Source organism: Sander vitreus, chromosome 1, assembly GCF_031162955.1.
Source record: "Sander vitreus isolate 19-12246 chromosome 1, sanVit1, whole genome shotgun sequence".
Classification (NCBI taxonomy): Eukaryota; Metazoa; Chordata; class Actinopteri; order Perciformes; family Percidae; genus Sander; species Sander vitreus.
The window spans coordinates 19464082-19479441 of record NC_135855.1 but is presented as its reverse complement, the minus strand read 5'-3'; the positions used below and the strand labels follow the sequence as shown (position 1 = coordinate 19479441).

Sequence of the window (15360 nt, the reverse complement as noted above, 5' to 3'; positions counted from 1 at the left end):
GGAACGTATGCAGAAGTTACGGAGAGCCAAAAAACGTACGGAATAAATAAGAAGAAGACAGAAAAATAAAGAACAGAATAACAATAGTGGGAATGCTGCTGAATCAGCATTCCCACTAAATATAGAGTAGATGCCGCATTGGCTGCTGGGCGCAACAAATGCGGCCGCCATCTTGGACCGGTCATACTCCTAGTTTCGTAGCAACCTTCTTATACACTGTCTATGGTAGCAACAGAAGAAACAAGATGCCAGAGCATTGTGCAGCATATTCCTGCTCAAATCGGCGGACCATCGAAAACAGGGCTCGGGGGATTACTTTTCACAAGTAAGATTTAACATTACCGTACTGTTGTTTGTATTTTGTGAATATAATATTACCAGAGTGTTGAGAAGGAGCAAGGATCTGTGATATTACTGTACTGAAATCATAGCCAGCTAGCTAGGCTATGTTTACTGCACCGGCCGGTGTTCACCCGGCTATGAACTGAGACTTGATAATCATTTTGAAGGTTTCCCAAGAACAAAGATGTGAGGAAGAAGTGGGAAGTGGCTAGAAGGATTTACTGCCACTTGTTCCTCAATGCTTTATTGTCGCCATTTCAAGGAAGGCCATTTTGATAGGACGGGTCAGATTGTTCGACTTCGAGATGGTATTATTCCATCCATCTTCAGCTTCCCGGTTCACCTCCAAAGAGTAGGTGTATCATCATAAGGCTCTTAGCATTCATAAATGTAAATATTCTATTATCAATCACAGGGCAGGGTGAGATGCTTATCCCTTCATATATATATATATATATATATATATATATATATATATATATATATATATATATATATATATATATATATATATTGTATTATGTATTATGCTTCTTCATTTTAGTTGGAAAAGGGCAGGGCTACGTCTCCCTCCAGAAGAGCTGAAGAAAGCCTGTCCGTGGCCTCTCAGGATTCCCAAGAAATGTCAACCTCACACCCACAGCCTCAGCCCTCCTGGACATATTAAAATCTCACTTTTTTGCTGCCACTCATATTAAACACACTCACAAATAAACCCATACACGTACAATTGAAGACACATTGAACATGCATTCTTGATGCACACACACACACACACACACACACACACACACACACACACACACACACACACACACACACACACACACACACACACACACGCACACACACACACGGTGCTGGCAGTGGCTTTGACAGGTGATGACTATAAGAAAGAATGTGGGTCATAAACTAGTGGTGTCAAAGTGATGTTTGTGAAGTGAAACATTACTCAAACCATGTTTATCCCTCTTTCTACTAGGATCATGGCTATGCCCTGCCTGCGTCTCCTACCGCTCTTAAGACCAGACTCAATGAGGCCTTGGCAAGAGTGGAAAGTCTGGAGCGAGAGAAGAAGAATGCCATGGCCAGACCACAGTGAAGAGTCTTTTGGGGGATTTGAGGGAAAAGAACCTCATTAATGAAGAGCTCCAAGAGAAGCTTGAATTCTACTCCGCTAAGACAAAATTAGCACTTTGAAATTCATGTACATGTTATTCTTACTCTCTTTATTAAACTCCTTAGTTATTATCTGAAGGGGACTTATTCATTTTAAATCATAACATTTCAGATGTTCAGATAGACCTCATGGCAAAGCAGGGTCATGAGTACACAAAGGACTACAGAGAGTTTGCACTCACGCTCCATCTACATGGTCCAAAGGCATACAAATACCTCAGAGAGACTCAACATTTTTCCCTCCCACATCCACATACATTACAAAGGTAGGCTTAATGTTGTCCAATTGAATTTTTGGAAATTACTGATGCAAACAAATTTACACAGCTTAAATAGCTTCTTCTCAATTGTTTTACAGGTGGCGGCGTTCGGTGGATGCCAAGCCTGGCCTGAATAAGATGATGCTGGATATGCTGGAGAGAAGATGCCAGGGAGATCAGGCTAAATATGGATGTGTTTCACTCATGTTGGATGCCATGTCCATCAGAAAACAATATAATCCACATATCCAGTCAATGTCTGGTTTTGTAGACATGGGTGATGGAATCAGTGAGACTGATTTTGCTACTGAGGCTCTTGTGTTCATGGTGGTTGGCCTACAAGGACATTGGAAGGCTCCCATTGCTTACTTCCTGACCAAGTCTCTCTCTCCAGAAACACAAAGGGTCCTTCTCAGTCATGCTTTGGAGGAATTGCATGCACGGGGCATTCGGGTGGTATGTGTTACAATGGATGGGCATGCCTCCAATGTCAGGATGTGCAACCAACTTGGGTGTGAGCTGAAGGGAGATCCACGAGAGCCGCTTCAAACCAGTTTCTCGCATCCAGTGACTGGCGAGAAAGTATTTGTAATGATGGACGCTTGCCACATGCTTGCCTATTTGTACAAGTTATGTCTCTGCTGCTAAAAGTTATATCTAAATATTGTCTCTCCATTTGCACAGTTATGGCTGGACATGATGATCAACATTTTGCTGTTTGCTTCTTAATGATGTGCAAAAAAAAGATGGACTGCATGCTGCCAATAACATTACAGACAAACATGTCTATTTTGAGAACCACAAGATGAGGGTGTCCCTGGCTGCACAGACACTGAGTCGCTCCGTGTCAGTGGCTCTCCGCACAATGAGGGATCTTGGGTACTCTCAGTTTAAGGACTGTGAGGCAATGGCAGAATTAATTGAGGTAATACAATTAGTGATTATAGAACCAAGTACATTTTTTTTTTTTATAATTCATCGGAGTGGTAAAGCTCTGTGAAATTTGCTGTAGTACAAAGCATACCTATGGAAAGAAGGAAGTCAAGCAAATACTAATACTTGCATGTTTACTTGTTGAGCAGTTTAGAAATATGTACTGTGTTCTCTGTATATTTGAATAGATGAGTATTGATTTCAACTATCTGATACCTAATGAAACCCTGTAATGATAGTGATTTTAGATGCTGATATTTCTTTACAGATTATTGACAGGCTGTTTGACACAATGAATGGACGCAATCCTCGTGCCAAAGGATTCAAAGCTCCCTTGGGTGCTCTGAATTGGATGGAGAGGAAAGCATTTTTGTCAAGAGCCAGGGAGTACTTGCTCACTTTGGTGACAAAAGATGGAACACCCCTTCACCGATCTAAGAGGTCTATTAAATTAGTGCTTGTTAAATTCATGACATGAGTTCAACGATACTCTGTTCCCCCTATGCATCGAGTTCCTAAGATGCTCCTAACTAAGTTTTGTTTATGTCTGAATTATCTTGTATTCAGTGTGTTTTTCAGGTCCTAGATGCTTCTAAATGGTATGTATTACACAACATCAAGTACATGTAGGTGTCAAAATGGTAGGTATTGATAGGTATTGCATGTGTTCTCAAGTTCTCCCAGTTCTGCAATTACATTGTTCCAAGTTATTGTTCCATTGTTCCATTGTTAACAAGTATACTGTATAAGTTAAACAAGAAACTGATCCCATTCCTAAAAACATGGATGCAAACTAATTATCTATCCGCCCTGGTAGCTGTTTACCATTTTCATTCTCTGTGAGTTTGTACCCCTGTGATAGGCACTCAAGAATGGGTGATTACACATTACTGATGGATGTGATGGAAAATTCACTTTACTGCTTTGAATAAACAAAATCACATGGTGCTTTCTTGGGGTGTCTTGTTTCGCCATGATCAGAGTAATACAACTTTTTTCTTTTGCAGGTACTTGTCTGTCATCGGATTTGTCATCAATATTGACACGTTGATGCTGATGATTCCTGAACTGCTTCAAGTTCAGCGGTATGTGCTCACCTACAGGTTCAGCCAGGATCACTTGGAGCTCCTATTTAATTCAATCAGAGTGTCAGGTAGGAGAATCAGATTGATAGTCAAACTGGAAATGTCCTCGTTTTTCTCCCTTTTCGGGGATTATGTTCCCAGTTTTGATCTCGGACGTCTGGTCACTTAATATCATATATCAGAATATTCTATTACTGTTAAGCCCACTATGAATATTAAAATACGCCGAACCATGTGTCCTGTATCATAGGTACACGTATGACCTTTGCAGCAAAAAAAACGCGAGAAAATCAGTTCGGTATTCAGTGAGGTATGATTAATAAAATGCGCTGACAGCTCATTTATTGTCTAAAATATTCACTAACGTTAAACACTGTGTTTTCGTTGTTCCTGATCGTTTACATGCTTATCTAAATAAACGATGGATGTATTTAGACAACCAAGGAGATTTAATCATTATGTTGTGCTACTAGCTAGCGCTAACTATTAAGGTTAGCCTGCAGTTTTGTGAACAGGGCTCATCCATGGCTTCATCCCTCATCCACGTTACAAGCTTTACAGAATACAGCCCTCGGATGTATCATAAGAGAGAACCAAGGCTATGTCTGAAGTAACGTTATGTAGGCATATAGCTAGCTAATTATGGTATTATCGTTCTCTTAATACATCCATGCTAGCTACCGCTAATAGCTACTAGCCGATAGCCCCACCAGTTTGGGAAATGCTTCATACATGACGTTACATCCACGTTACAGGCTTTACAGCATCCATACATCCCTCGGGTGTATCATAAGATAATACCATGGACGTATTAATAAAACACATGGTGAATTACAACCATTAGCTATATCCATTATTACAGCTACAGGCAGGGCGCCGCCAGGAATTTTGGTGAAAAACAGGGTTACAGTTTGACACCCTTTACTTTGTCTTTCCTCTCTCTCTTTCTCTCTTTCCTTTTTTGAAAACCAGATTTTGATTTAACGTTACTTGGTAACATTGTGGTCACTGTAGTTCTGGCGCATCTACTGACTGCAACTAAACACCATCACTGAGTGGCTAAGGCAGGACCAAACCATTTTCATGCAGATATGGTCGGTCAATACGAATGTTTACTTTTTGGTCAATGGGGGATATTTAACTTTTACTGCCAAAAACAAGTAAAAACAAAGAGATCATTCATTTTATTGTTATATTTGAAATATATATACTGAATGATGAGTTTGACACAATGAATGGACGCAATCCTCGTGCCAAAGGATTCAAAGCTCCCTTGGGTGCTCTGAATTGGATGGAGAGAGCATTTTTGTCAAGAGCCAGGGAGTACTTGCTCACTTTGGTGACAAAAGATGGAACACCCTTCACCGATCTAAGAGGTCTATTAAATTAGTGCTTGTTAAATTCATGACATGAGTTCAACGATACTCTGTTCCCCCTATGCATCGAGTTCCTAAGATGCTCCTAACTAAGTTTTGTTTCTGTTGGAATTATCTTGTATTCAGTGTGTTTTTCAGGTCCTAGATGTTTCTAAATGGTATGTATTACACAACATCAAGTACATGTAGGTGTCAAAATGGTAGGTATTGGTAGGTATTGCATGTGTTCTCAAGTTCTCCCAGTTCTGCAATTACATTGTTCCAAGTTATTGTTCCATTGTTCCATTGTCTACAAGTATACTGTATAAGTTAAACAAGAAACTGATCCCATTTCTAAAAACATGGATGCAAACTAATTATCTATCCGCCCTGGTAGCTGTTTACCATTTTCATTCTCTGTGAGTTTGCACCCCTGTGATAGGCACTCAAGAATGAGTGATTACACATTACTGATGGATGTGATGGAAAATTCACTTTACTGCTTTGAATGAACAAAATCACATGGTGCTTTCTTGTTTCACCATGATCAGAGTAATACAACTTTTTTCTTTTGCAGGTACTTGTCTGTCATCGGATTTGTCATCAATATTGACACGTTGATGCTGATGATTCCTGAACTGCTTCAAGTTCAGCGGTATGTGCTCACCTACAGGTTCAGCCAGGATCACTTGGAGCTCCTATTTAATTCAATCAGAGCGTCAGGTAGGAGAATCAGATTGATAGTCAAACTGGAAATGTCCTCGTTTTTCTCCCTTTTCGGGGATTATGTTCCCAGTTTTGATCTCGGACGTCTGGTCACTTAATATCATATATCAGAATATTCTATTACTGTTAAGCCCACTATGAATATTAAAATACGCCGAACCATGTGTCCTGTATCATAGGTACACGTATGACCTTTGCAGCAAAAAAAACGCGAGAAAATCAGTTCGGTATTCAGTGAGGTATGATTAATTAAATGCGCTGACAGCTCATTTATTGTCTAAAATATTCACTAACGTTAAACACTGTGTTTTCGTTGTTCCTGATCGTTTACATGCTTATCTAAATAAACGATGGATGTATTTAGACAACCAAGGAGATTTAATCATTATGTTGTGCTACTAGCTACTAGCTAGCGCTAACTATTAAGGTTAGCCTGCAGTTTTGTGAACAGGGCTCATCCATGGCTTCATCCCTCATCCACGTTACAAGCTTTACAGAATACAGCCCTCGGATGTATCATAAGAGAGAACCAAGGCTATGTCTGTAGTAACGTTATGTAGGCATATAGCTAGCTAATTATGGTATTATCGTTCTCTTAATACATCCATGCTAGCTACCGCTAATAGCTACTAGCCGATAGCCCCACCTGTTTGGGAAATGCTTCATACATGACGTTACATCCACGTTACAGGCTTTACAGCATCCATACATCCCTCGGGTGTATCATAAGATAATACCATGGACGTATTAATAAAACACATGGTGAATTACAACCATTAGCTATATCCATTATTACAGCTACAGGCAGGGCGCCGCCAGGAATTTTGGTGAAAAACAGGGTTACAGTTTGACACCCTTTACTTTGTCTTTCCTCTCTCTCTTTTCTCTCTTTCCTTTTTTGAAAACCAGATTTTGATTTAACGTTACTTGGTAACATTGTGGTCACTGTAGTTCTGGCGCATCTACTGACTGCAACTAAACACCATCACTGAGTGGCTAAGGCAGGACCAAACCATTTTCATGCAGATATGGTCGGTCAATATGAATGTTTACTTTTTGGTCAATGGGGATATTTAACTTTTACTGCCAAAAACAAGTAAAAACAAAGAGATCATTCATTTTATTGTTATATTTGAAATATATATACTGAATGATGATGGTTTAATAATTTTATATTAGTTTTTACCTATTTTTTAGGGCTCCTGTCAGTCATGGGCCCTTGGAATTGTCCTAACTTTTCCCCCCTATACCCCTGATTACAGACATTACATTACAGAAATTACAGACATTGCATTACAGACATTACATTACAGACATTATATTACAGACATTACATTACAGACATTACATACATTACATTACAGACATTGCATTACAGACATTACAAATATTGCATTACAGACAATACAGACATTACATACATTACATTGCAGACATTACATTACAGACATTACAGACATTACATACATTACATTACAGACATTACAGACATTACATTACATACATTACATTACAGACATTACAGAAATTACATTACAGAAATTACAGACATTACATACATTACATTACAGACATTACAAACATTACATTACAGACATTACAGACATTACATTACAGACATTACAGACATTACATACATTACATTACAGACAATACAGACATTACATTACATACATTACATTACAGACATTACAGAAATTACATTACAGAAATTACAGACATTACATACATTACAGACATTACATTACAGACATTACAGACATTACATTGTACATGTACATAATACATATGTATATATATATATATATATATATATGATACATAATATAATCACTATAACAACAACTTATTTCACTAGTAAATAGCTGTTGAATGACAAAAACAACCACCAGATGGGAAAAGGGCATTTAACAACAACTTTGAATGCACCACGAGGCTGTAAATTATTTTATAGAACGCACCGTCTGTGTTTTTCCGACAACAGCAGCTGCAGATTGTTACATCCCGGTGTTGGAATCTATGGTGCTAAAACAGTCTCATAAGTATTTGTAACTTGTAAAACACAATTCACAAATGAAGAGTGATTTGTATTCGTAAATCTGTGTTGTATCTGTGCCTCTACTTTGTGACTTGTGAACTACAATCCACAAATGAATGCAGAGCGATTTGTATCTGCAAACACAATCCAAAAATGAATGCAGAACATTTGTATCTGCAAACACAATCCACAAATGAATGCAGAGCGATTTGTATCCGCAAATGCGTATATGTGTCCGTGTGTCTAATTTGGAACTCGTATTTCATCATTTGTAAATGAACTTAGTATTTTTCAATGTAAATATATGTGTAAATCTCCTTCTATTTGTGTGGGTACTTTTGAGACTGTTTTTCCGCGCCGTTGTTGCCACTAAACAATTCGTGTCTTCAGTGACGATCCCAGCACTCTCCAGTAGATGGCGGTGTTAAGTGATGATCCCAGCACGCTCCAGTAGATGGCGGTAATGCAATACTTATGGATGCAAACCGCTGTTAAACTACATAGAAGCTCATGAAGAAGCCTTGTTAAATGTTTCATAGACGCTGGCAGAATTTTTATTAGGACTTTGTCGTCAAATAAATTACATTTATGTTTTCAGCATCATTGTTGCAGTGCATTTACAATTTGCTTTATGTTACGATCACGTTCTTGTAGAGCGATGCTAACTTAGCTGTTAAAGTTAGCCCTATAACATGGGCTTTGTATGGAATTGGCAGTCTGAAATGTTATTAAGCTGTGGTTAAACTGTTAGTGGGCCCAGTTGTAAAGTTAGTGAATATATTTGGTATCATATGAAACTAGATGATCTAAGGAATCAATCGATGATGTTGCAAATTAAAGTGCCCATATTATGAAAAAAACACTTTTTCTGGGATTTGGGGTGTTCTTTTGTGTCTCTGGTGCTTCCACACGCATACAAACTTTGAAAAAAATCCCTCCATGCTGTTTTGAGTGAGATGCGGTTTCTGAATGTGTCCTGCCTTCAGTCTCCGGGTGAGCTGTTCAAAATCGGCACGGCTTGTGCCGAAACGAGCTGGCTAACCGCAACCGTTAGCTCGTAGCGTTAACATTAGCTACCTCGTTCTCAATAGCAAAGCACTGCTACAACACACACAAGTTCACCATCATCTACTAAAGAACTACTTCCATGTGCGCCCTCATTTAGAAGTCTCCCAGCTAATCCTGCCTTGTAACTGACTGAAGGAGGAGAAACAGCCTTTCTTTTACTGTCTATGGAGCTAGCTAGCTGACATGATCTACATCTGAGCTACTGAGCATGTGCGAGTGCAATCAAAGATAGTACAGAAGAAGCAGAAGAAAAGAGGTCTCACTCTGTAGCTAAAACAGAGACCAGCTGAAAAGAGGATCTGCAGCAGTGAGAGAGAGCTGTGCAGTACAACAAAAATATGGTGTTTTTTGAAAATTAAACCATGTAACCCTATTCTAGTACAACCTTAAAATACAATTATGAACCTGGAAATGAGCATAATATGGGAGCTTTAAACTATAAAGAATTGAAATTTAAAATTTGCTCGACGTATTGTAAATGTTTATTAGTACAGTAATTGTCACGCACCGGGTTAAATACAGTACATGCTGTTCCTTTATTCAAGACTAAATGTATGTGCAGTTGTACACCGTGATAAAACATGATAGCCTAGTTTAATCTAAAACTGAATCTGCCGTGTTTTACAGATCTGACTGACCATTGATGAGGTGTACTTGGACCCACCAGACTCTCCTCACAGTATGAGAAACCATCAGGGGGAAGTTATTGCTCGACAGGTGTCATACTTCTCAACTGCTCAGTAACTAAAGTATCAACTGCTACTTTAAGGACTGTACTGTGTCCATAGACATTGATCAGGCTGTGTGAAAGGGACTCTTGTTTCACAAAGTAACTTAGAGATTTTCACTTGAAGTTTTTATTTGTCCGTTATTGTCATAACTATGCTGTGAAATGTTTTTCAAGCTGCAGATTAGATTTAATACCCTTTCAAAATACTTTTGTTTTATTCATATTGTCATCTGTCAAACAATAAAGCTGAACTTTTAAACAAATGTTTTGTGTTGCTTACTGTCACTATTATCTGTCTTAAAGGATTACATTTTTATAGTCAGGATGTTAAATGGACTTAGTGTTTGACCCTTCTACATGCATTAAATCAGACGTATCACCTGTATAAACAGTGGAATTACAGTCTTTGTGAAAAAAAAAAATATAACACTTAAGGAGCCTTACTACTAAACTTTAAAATGACCAAACCCTGCTTAGAAATAAAGCACTTCATTTATAGTCAATGAAATGGAAATATAAAGTGTGTATACATAATGCACACAGTAGTACATGTTAACTGTCCAGATCATGTCCTCCACCAGTCTAAAGGGTTTCTTTTCTACTGAAGATGTGTCAGCTGGTAATGTAGGCTCTCAGGTCACAGAAGTCATCCTGTGGATACTGAATCTTTCCTGATGCTGTGTTGTCTTCAGACCATCACTTGGCAGAAGTATGGCACCTGTCCCACAATACAGTCATGTGAACAAATTAGGACACCCATGTTAAAGTTGACTAAAAAGTAAAAAAAAAGAGGAAAAATCCAATCTTTAAGGACACCAATTTTTTTTGTGAATGAATAATGTATCGTAAATAAATAAATAAACGTTCTTCCTGAAAATACAGGGGGCATAAGTAAGTACACCATTAAGTACACATGTTGATATTATAGCTATTTTTTGTATGTCCAGTGTCCACAATAGGTATGCTTGGGTTAGTGGTTAAATGGCTACGTGGTTAAATGTCTACTTTTTAATTTTACTAAGGTGGCTGAGCTCTCTTGATGCCAGACCAGGTCTCAATAAAATGATGTTGGACATGCTGGAAAGACGACGTCAGGAAGCTGAGGTCAGATTCTTCACAGAAAGGAAATGTACCGAATACCGGAAGTGACATGGAAGTGATGAGGTGGTGTCGTTGTGGAGCATAAATATATACAGATGTCGCCTTGACTACGGCAGTTCATTGGAACGAATGCGTTAATAGAGCCGCCATCTTGGAACAGGGGAGGCACTCCTCTTTAATGCATTAGCGTCAATGTAGGCAAAGGTCTAACGGAAATACAATCACTATAAATCGTCAAAATCTCATGCGATGTTCTAGTTTTTTTAAACAAAAAGACAAAGAGACTAATTAATGTGTTAATTCAAAGAATATTTATTATAATCAGTTCACAGATATGAGTACAAACGGAAACTTCACCCTTCTGAACTAAGAGTTTCTGCTTCAAAGTGAAGTTTAAACAGACTTTAAAGTCCAGGCTCACTCCTCCACTATTGATTCATTTATTTCTGTGTGTATTTATTTATTTAACGAGACTTAAAGTCATGTTTCGTCGTCCACAGTCTGAGTCCCGCCAGACTCCCTTTAGGAAGCCTGTGATTTAAACTTCAGCAGGCTGTGACAGTCCGCTCCGCTAAGTCCTGGTGCTGGTTCTCCCGGGCTTCCCTTCCCTCCAGCGGGCCCAGCAATACGGCCTGAGCCTCCAGCTGCGTGGTGTCGGTCTTGGCTCCCAGGAACGGGCAGTGAGCTCCAGGCTGCAGCCGCAGACGCAGACGGACTCAGCTGCCCCGCTGTAGCTTCTATCCGGCCGCGGCTGTCGAGACATCCCCTGTTTTTCCAATGTTTCCGTCAGGTCCGCGTCCTTTAAAAACTCCAAATACCGACCACACGTAAAGCAAAACCGCGTTAAGCTGTTAATGTGTTTGCCACAAAACGGGCAAAACATCCCTCGGACACAGTCCATGTTTGGTCACCATAAACTTCATTCACGCCATATACTCCGCAACGACAACACGAATTCACCACGCTCACCAACAACACCTCATCACTTCTGTGTCACTTCCGGTATGTGCTACATTCCCTTTCCGTGAAGAATCTGTCATTTGTAAATTTGTTTCGGGACTGGTAAAAGTGTTTTGCGTCTTGTTAATTTGTTTTGTCCTTGGTAAAAGTGTTTTGCCCATGTAATTGTGTTTTATGGTAGGTAAAAATGTTTTCCAAAATGTAAATTTGTCTCGAGCTTTATAAAAGTGTTTCATTCTTTGTAATGTTGCTTTGCACTTCCTGGCCACCGTACATGTCCATCAAAAATCACGTCCAGTATGGTCCTCAGACACAAACAATGTTTGGATAGGCTGACGTGGGGGATCGATTGAATGAGACTGACATGGCTTCTGAGGTTCTTGTGTTTATGGTGGTTGGGCTTCAAGGTTATTGGAAAGCTCCAATTGCGTATTATTTGACCAAGTCCCTCACACCACAGTCACAGACAGTCTTAGTAGAGCATGCATTATAAGAGCTGCATCATCGTCTGGTTGACTCTGTTCTGCTTTTTATACATTTTGATTGTATTTACATAATTGTGCAGAATATGGTGCTTTACATTTGACGTGTGCAGTGAAAAAAAAATCTGATTCTGCAGGCATACAGCCCAATCAGAAGCATAACTGGCAGTATCAATTGGAAGTACATAGTTCATCTGAACAATGTCCAAAAGAAAAGTGGACTACATGCTGCCAACAGAGTCACAGATAAGCATGTGAACTTTGCTAATCAGAAGATGAAGGTATGTTTGTATGATGATTTATGTAGTGAGGGCCGCAATAGTAATGGGCTTTAGGGCTTTATTGTGTTTTTATACTTTTTGATGATGTTTGTATCTTGTAGCGCTAATGTGCTCTTCATTTCTCCTTATAAACTCAATCAAGGTCTCCCTGGCTACTCAGACATTGAGTAGCTCTGTGGCAGTGGCGCTCCGCACGTTGCAGGAGGTGTGCTAAGCAGAGTAAAAAGATTGTGAGGCTACTTCAGAATTCATTGAGGTAATGCAGCTAGCTATTGACCAAAATCATTTCCAACATTTGAGTGATTAATTGCTTTAACCCCTTTAACCCTTTAACACCCACCTCCCTTTGTGGTTGGTCTGTTGGTCAGCAACCTGCTGCCACCAGGATTAACCCTTTATCTTTTTCTTTTCTTTTTTTCAATTTGGGCATTGGGAACAATTAAATAATTATGACCATCCTCAAATTCAACAATATGCAAGAACTTGGATAAAACTGTTTATACAGTCATGTGAAAAAATTAGGACACCCATGCTAAAGTTGACTAAAAAGAGGAATAAAAAAAATCATCTTTTGGAAATTGATCTTAATGCCTTAATTAAAAAAAGGAGGAAAAATCCAACCTTTAAGGACACCAATTTTCTTTGTGAATGAATAATGTATCGTGAATAAATAACTGTTCTTCCTTAAAATACAGGGGGCATAAGTAAGTACACCCCTATGTACCCCAATTCCCATAGAGGCAGGCATATCTTTATTTTTAAAGGCCAGTTATTTCATGGATCCAGGATACTATGCATCCTGATAAAGTTCCCTTGGCCAAATTAAAATAGCCCCACATCATCACATACCGTTCACCATACCTAGAGATTGGCATGGGGTACTTTCCATAAAATCATCTCTCAATGCAAATCAAACCAGCTATTAGGCTAACTGAAATAAAACCATGCCAGTCTCTAGGTATGGTGAAGGGGAGGTGTATAGATAACAGACAGGCTGTTTGACATCTTGAACAGTCGCAATCCCAGAGCCAGAGGGTTCAAAGCCCCCCCTTGGTTCTAGGAATTAGACAAGCACCAGGGAGTTCTTGTCAAAAGCCAGGGGGTACTTGCTCACTTTGAAGATGGAAGATGGCAAACCCCTTTACCGAACAAAGAGGTCTTTTAAAATAGTGACTGTTCTATTAGTGATGCACTGACACCATTTGTAGTCGCCAATACCCAGTACAAATTCTTTATTATAATTAAATTATCATAAAGAGACTGCTGATTTAAAAAATATGGGTTTATTTTATTCTTCTTTAGATGTATACAAGTAGTCAATTTACAAATCATTAAATTATCTAAGGTAAAACTCTACCGGTTTCAGTGCATCCCTCAAGTCCATGATATAAGTTCATGAGATGCTCTGTTCTCCTGTTTATCTATCTTCTGCATCGAGTTCAGATGCTCTGTCCTCCTGTCTGCATCAAGTTCATAAGATGCTCTTTTCTGTCTGTGTCAAGTTCATAAAGTGGTACGTATTATTAATATGATACTATCTTGCTCCAATGTGTTTGCTGTCTGCAAATGTGTTTCTGTTCCAATACTCTTGTATTCAGTTTTTTCTCCCCAGATGCCGGTGTCAAAATGGTATGTATTGGATGGTCTGCATGTTATGGTTATAGGTTTAATGCACTAAAAGTAATTTTAAGGATCCTAAACCTCACACTGATTATACTTTTAAGGTCAGGGATGCAAACTAGTCAGCTTTACGGTGTTTGTGCTCGGGGAGCACATCGGCGAAAAGCAGTATGACATAGACAGCCACCACCATACGCTGTTAACATTGGTTGTGTCCTTGTTTTTTAAGCTAAGGCTGCACCACATTGCTAAAATGGCTAACCTTAGCTTACAGAGCAACAACATGCGACAAAAGCTCAATAAAACTGTCCTTTGCAAAGGGCATTAGCCCAAGCTATGTTTTGGGTCAATTTTCTGATGTTAAACTGTTAAAAAAAAAAAAAAATCTTGTTCTTGGCCCTAAAAACCTTAGAGATTCACTGTCTAAAGATATAGTTACTCTAGATGGCATTACCTTGGCCTCTAGCACCACTGAGTCTTGGAGTTATCTTTGATCAGGATTTGTCATTTAATTCCCACATAAAGCAGACCTCTAGGACTGCCTTCTTTCATTTACGTAATATTACAAAAAATAGACACATCCTGTCACAGACAGATGCAGAAAAACTAATCCATGCATTTGTTACTTCAAGGCTGGATTACTGCAACTCTTTATTATCAGGCTGCCCCAATAAGTCCATTAAAACGCTCCAATTAATTCAGAATGCTGCAGCACGAGTACTGACAGGAACTAGAAAAAGAGATCACATCTCTCCTGTACTAGCTTCTCTACATTGGCTCCCTGTAAAATTTAGAATAGAATTTAAAATTTTCCTCCTCTCCTATAAAGCTCTTCAAGGTCAGGCCCCTTCATATCTTAAAGAGCTCATAGCACCCTATTACCCCTCTTGAACACTACGCTCTCTGAATGCAGGGATACTTGTGGTTCCTATAGTCTCTAAAAGTAGAACAGGAGCCAGAGCCTTCAGCTACCAAGCTCCTCTCCTGTGGAACCAGCTTCCAGTTGTGGTTGTGGAGGCAGACACCCTCTCCACATTCAAGAGTAGGCTTAAGACGTTCCTCTTTGATAAAGCTTATAGTTAACCATCCCTTAGTTATGCAGCTATAGGCCTAGACTATCGGGGGATTTCCCATGGTGCTCTCTTCCTCTCTCTCTCTGCACACATTCATGTCCCATTAATGCATGTTACTAACTTCACA

The 15360-nt window shown here is 39.2% G+C and overlaps 1 pseudogene; it reads left to right on the top strand.

The window, feature by feature from the left end:
* Window positions 1-245: 245 nt before the first annotated feature.
* Window positions 246-2020, top strand: LOC144523144 (THAP domain-containing protein 6-like; annotated as a pseudogene).
* Window positions 2021-15360: the final 13340 nt, after the last annotated feature.